General features: G+C 37.7%; 1 pseudogene; it reads left to right on the forward strand.

The window, feature by feature from the left end:
* Nucleotides 1–3,882: 3,882 nt before the first annotated feature.
* Nucleotides 3,883–4,201, forward strand: LOC110319451 (annotated as a pseudogene).
* Nucleotides 4,202–6,318: the final 2,117 nt, after the last annotated feature.

Below are 6,318 nucleotides of genomic sequence, written 5' to 3' on the forward strand. Positions count from 1 at the left end.
AAGCAACCTTTTTGTATCCACACGTTTCTGCCTCCCCAGCACTGGAATTACAGGTGTGCTCCAGCCATAGTGGCTGCTGTTGTAAACGGTGCTGGGGATCCAAACTCAGAATCACGTTCTTGTAGAGCAAACACTTTGCTGACATCTTTCCAGCCCCCACTGTTATCTTTTTATAAAACTGCTGGAGTCCCGTGATGCTGTACTGACATTCTCTCTCTCTCTCTCTCTCTCTCTCTCTCTCTCTCTCTCTCTCTCTCTCTGTTCTATCTCACATATATTTTAATTGTATATGTCCTTCCCATATAAGAAGTTATCATTGTCAAGTTAATATTTATTTATATTTACACACACTTGTCCCTCATGTGCACATTGCTCTTGCACTGGCTCCCACACTTTATTTTCTTTTATACCCATGAATGCTTTTCCTGCAGATAGGTCTGGGCACCATGTGCGTGCCTAGCATATGTAGAGTTGAGAAGAGAATTTTGAGTCAGTTGGTACTGGGTTGTGAGCCGGCATGTGGGTGCCTGGAATTGAACCCAGGTCCTTTGCAAGAGTAACAGACACTCTCAACTATAAGCCATCTTCTAGCCTTTCTTCTTGAATTTTAGTCACTCCCTCCAGAGATAGCCACTTATGATTTACTTAGTGAATTTCTCACTGGCTATAACTGCTTATCAATTTTACTTACGGGACTATCACCTTTATTTCAATCTTGTTTTTGAAGGATTAATACATATAGAATTAGAGGCTGACTATTTCCTTTTAGTGGTTTAAAATAGTCTCTGTCTTTTCTATTGAGAAATTTATTGTTATTTCTTTGAATTTATGCTTCCTCTGTGTTTAGTGACTTTAAATTTTGACTGTCCTGACATTAGGTGAAGACATTTAATACTGACTTCTAGTCATGTAAATAAATAATACGATGTGATTAATCTCAAACTAAAGTGAAGTGTATAAAAATGTTTTATATGATAATAAGTCAAATGTTAAATGCAAACAAACACAACCAGTGAAGGATACTCACTGTGCTCACAGAAGACTGTGAGGCCACAGGACTGACAAGGGAGGGTGAGGCAGACTCACCTTTTGCAGTACCTTCATTACTATTAACGTAGTTGGTCTTGATGTCAACTTGCCAGATAGAATCACCTGAATAGAGGTCTCAACTGACAAATTGCTCTGCTTGTCTTGATTTCATGTGGGAAGACCCAACCTGAATGTGGATGGCACTGTCTGGTAGTCGTGCAGATAATATAGGGCATACAAGAAGGAGGGCTGTTTGCCTTTGCTGCAGTGGCTGTCCCCTGTTGCTGCTGGCTCTCCCTTTACTGACATTAAAACCAGTGTTTCTATGTCTTCACAGTAGGATAAATAACTTTCCAGGAGTCTAACAAGCTTTGGACTCCAGATTGGGAATGTAGAGGCACCTAGATATATGGCCTTAATCACAGTTCAGTTTCTCCATTCTAGCATCTCCAATATCATCAGGTCCATACTGCAAGTTAGAATTTCTCCATCTCAGCATTTTTCTATAACCTTGGCAGAAGCTTCCATTTTATACATATACATATACATACACACACACACACACACACACACACATATATATATATATATATACACACACACATATGATATGATACAAGCTCTGGATGTATATGTATGTGTCTATCTATCTATCTATCTATCTATCTATCTATCTATCTATCTATCTATCTATCTATCTATCTATCTGGTTGTATCCATAGGGATATAACCAGAGCTTATATCTTTGCATGCCTGAAAAGCCAGTTTTATATGATGACTGTGATGCTCAGAATGGAAGATATTGGAATCTAAATAGGAGAGGAAGTTTTTGGTAGGAAAAGGTCTTCATATAAATTATAAAGATCTCCAAATAAAGGAATTACAATATGAAACTATTTCAGAGTTTTCATTGGTAAAAGGATGTGAGATGGGAGTCTGGTTGTAAGAGGGGATTCTATCTCCTGTGACAGGAAATATGGGGACCTAAGCCTTAGGGAATTGATGTATTGCAATGAAAAACAGGGATGTAAAAAAGCCAGAGGATAAACGAGCTCTCATTACTCCATCCATGGAAGAGTTGACTTGAACCAGTAACTTAAATTCAGTCTACTTACATTTCATTCTCTTCAGCATCTGAGTGGCTCTAGTCTGGGGCTCCAGACAGTGGCGAGTGTCTGTCTAAAGGACTTTCTTGTTCCCATGCCAGCTGTACTATCAGTGCTATGTATCAGCTTTCCCTCTCCTTTGGTACTTCTATTGATCCACTTCTCATCAACTTCCCCTGACAGACCTGACTTCCTCTTTTGTTTCACTATTGAATATGCACCTGTATAGGACCTTTCGTGCTTTTTCTGTTTCCATTGGACAAGTCAAGGTGATTTATTAGTACACAAAGAGTAATAAAAAGCAGAGTTAGTCGGGTCATAGTATTGACTAGAGGCATAAAGGTATGATGGATTAACCACCAAGTCTAAGGTAGAATTGGCAACGAAATTGGCTCTAAGTGGCTGTAGATTTGGAAGGAGATGTCAAGAAATGCAGAGGCTTCTGTTTACTTACAGGCCAAACTTAAAACCACTAATATCACAATCAAGTATTTTAAAATTATTTACTAATTACCCAAACATCTCTCTCTCTCTCTCTCTCTCTCTCTCTCTCTCTCTCTCTCTCTCTCTCTCTCTCTCTTTCTGTCTCTCACTAAAAAACAAACAAACAAACAAACAAAACAAAAAAAAAGAATTTATCAGTGTTTGTGACTTTTGGTGTTTAAAATGATGTAGTTCTGCCACGTTCTTCTGGAATTTAAGCTAGATATGAACTCAGTGACACAAAAAGATACCAGAGATTCTCACGGATTTCTTGATTGGAAGTGGTCTTGATAAGAGGCAAGAATAGGCCTGATTGGAGGTACTTACAGGATGAAAGATTTCACATTATGACAAATGTTGCTGATAGATGACTAAAACTTCATTACTCAGAAAGCATGGCTTGTTTTGTTTTATGAATTCTATGTTCATCCCCAAACAAGGGAACATGATCTTTTTCTTTTATCAAAGAAGTTGACAGATCTTTCCTTGAAATTTGATTTTTTTTTTTAACTGTCAAGGCAAAGTAGACACTAAAGACTCTGGGAAACAGTTAGTTACTGAAAAGGGAGAAGGGATACAGGCCAAACACTTAAGTGAATTTTCTGGTAAACTTGGTTTCTAGAATTTGATGAAAGTGTCAGCACGAAGAGGCAGGATCTCAGGAGTTATAGCTGACAGGAGGCAACAGAGGACTTAGAGTTAATTGTCTGAGTCTCAGGGAGATGCTTCTGTGGGCAGCTGAACTTCAGGTCTCAATGAACCTACTCCATGTAGAGCCATGCTGCTGGGTAGACAATTTAGGACAGGAGGCATGACTGAAAGGTCAAATTTGGTTGTTAGGTTGAAATGAATTGTGTACGTTCGTCCATGTGTATGCGAGTAAGCATTCTGTCTACAGGCATTTTACAAGTGTATGTATTTTTTCCATTAGTGATATAGACAGTGACTTTTGTGCCAATCATGGGGAATGGTGACCTCACAAATATGAATTATTTGCATTTTGAAATGGTTTATAGTATCTCAAATAAAAAGTTTGAGAATTAGATCAGTCTAAGAATGAAAGATGCTTGGAAATCATTACATGTTCTGTAATGACTAGTCAGAGAGAAACTTCCATCAGGGCAATTACAAAAAAAGAAAGCCTGCATGTAATGGGAGGTTCAGATACATTTCTGAAAAATGTCTGCATCTCCAGTCTGGAGGAAATACTGAGCATATAAGAATATAAGAAGTAGCTTTCTGAGCTGATAGAGCTTCTGCAAACATGGTGAACGTTCCTAAGACCTGCCGGACATTCTGCAAGAAATGTGGGAAGCACCAACCCACAAGATGGCACAATACAAGAAGGGCAAGGATTCTTTGTGTGCCCAGGGAAAACAGTGTTATGACAGGAAACAGAGTGGCTATGGTAGGCAGGGTAAGCCTATTTTTCCAAAACGGCTAAAACTACAAAGAAGATTGTGCTGAGACTGGAGTGTGTCGAGCCCAACTGCGGATCTAAGAGGATGCTGGCAATTAAGAGTTGCAAGCATTTTGAATTGGGAGGTGACAAGAAGAGAAAGGGCCAAGTGTTCCAGTTCTGAGCCAATTTTGTTATGAAGACAATAAAATCTTGACCTTTCACCCCCTTTGATTGCAGTTGGTCTTTTGGAAGGGAATAAATTAAAGCTTTTAAGAAATAAAAAAAAAAGAATATTACAAGCATAGTGGACAGGCATGAGCTAATGGATGGGTGAATCACAGAGAGCCTCATTGTTACTATAAGATGAAGATATGGACGAATTCCACAGTTTTTGAAATGTAACTTATATAAATGCTGTTATATGTTTCTGGGTAANATTTAAATACCCCAGTATTTAAAGTTGTTTGTTAACTTGCAATAACAGCTCTAAGTAATGTTCCAGAAGTTGGCTTATAATTACNGTATATGGAAGTTGGTAGTCTGCACTGCTCCACTAACTTGACTGCTTCTCAGTGCTTAGTTGATGGTGACTTGGTCCTTTCTATTCCTTCCCTGACCATATCATTTCCATCTGGATCTTGCTCACAGATATTTACAAGAGGCTTCTCTTCTGCAAGCTGACCTTTCACACGGAGGACATCAAGTGAAAGTACTTCCTTATTTAGAGCTAAATCAAAGATCCCAATGANCTCAAACAATGAGCCTGTTTCAATCAGATCTTAAGAAGCAGTCCTCAAGATGGTGGCTCATGCCAGTAATACATGCATGTTCCTTGTCTGGCTTTGTATTTCTGGCTACTCTGGACACCGATGGAAGTAAGGCTCACTCATCCTTTTTGATGTTCTCTGCAGTATAACTACTATAAAGTGTATTTTGTTTAGATTAAGCAAGACATTGTAGAAAAGCCTTGGTCTGGAAACTCTAGTTGAGGTTAGATGGACATTATGGCCCATTCTGTCTTAGTCTGTGATCAAGTATGCATTTGACACACTGCAATAAAAGATGGTTTCCAACACCTTTGGTAGTTTTTGCACAGTCTGGACTTTGAAAATCTGGTTCAGATTTGTTCATGTTAGCTGTAATCTTACAATATAATTTTTCTTCTAAACTCTGCCATCCTTCTTGTTCTGTGTAAACAGTTCTGCTTTATGTTTTGCTACATTTTTTTTTAGCACTTCAATGTAAGTGTATCTGTGATAATTTTATAGATAGTTATGGAAAACATCCCTTGGTCCCTTCCTATTATTTCCACTATGGAAATATCTTGTGAATCTGGGTTTTTGGACATGAGGTGGGTAGAATATATAGAACCAAACTCATTCAGTCAGAGAAGATAGCTGGAGGGATTTTTTTTTTTTGCAAAATACTTAAAAAATCCATTTTACTGTTTCTTCTTCTGAAATCAGCCCAGTGGTGTTTTTGAAAATTAGCCATTCAAGTCTGATTGAGCACACCCAGTTAAGCTTACTCTGTGAAGGCACCATTTTCATCAGAACTCTTCGCAAGCCTTCCATCACACTGAGCTGCCTCTTGTGAACTTCTGCACTTTGTTTTTAATTTTCAGATTTGGTGCTTTACAAGATAATTTTAATCTCCCTTCTATGTTAAACAATTATATAATATATAATTTATATAATACTTATATACACTATGCAATTTGCTTACCAATATATAGTTGAACAATAATGAAATCTTTAATGGGTTACCTTCTGCTTTTTTCCTCAAGAACAACTACATTCAGTTTCTAACTATTATGGTTGTCCTTTGGAGGAGCTTCAACTCATTAATATCTTTTCTTGTTATTAAAAATTATGTTAAGTTCATAAGAACTTGCAAAGAAATGTATAGAAATGCCCACTCTTCCTTTGTCTACCTTACACAATATTAACACTTTGTATGACTGTAGTGTACTTTCAGACATGTGTCTTACACAGGTGTGAGTGTGTGTGTGTGTGTGTGTGTGTGTGTGAGTGTGCATGTGTGTGTGTGTCAAGAGTATTAAGTCTAGTGCAGAACCAGTATAGAAAAATGAAATTTGAGTTTCAAATAGTTGGCTTACATATGGATTTTTGAAACAAGTTTCAGGTGTGCATATCTTGGCTTCTCATAAATTTCAATAGCACAGTTTTATAACATTTTGAAGATTTCAACAGTATACTTCTCTAATTGTTGCTAAGATTATATACTGTTCTGGAAAGCCATTATCTACCATGGCAACTATGGAATCCAACTGATGAT

Source organism: Mus pahari, chromosome 3 (assembly GCF_900095145.1).
Source record: "Mus pahari chromosome 3, PAHARI_EIJ_v1.1, whole genome shotgun sequence".
NCBI classification, from domain to species: Eukaryota; Metazoa; Chordata; class Mammalia; order Rodentia; family Muridae; genus Mus; species Mus pahari.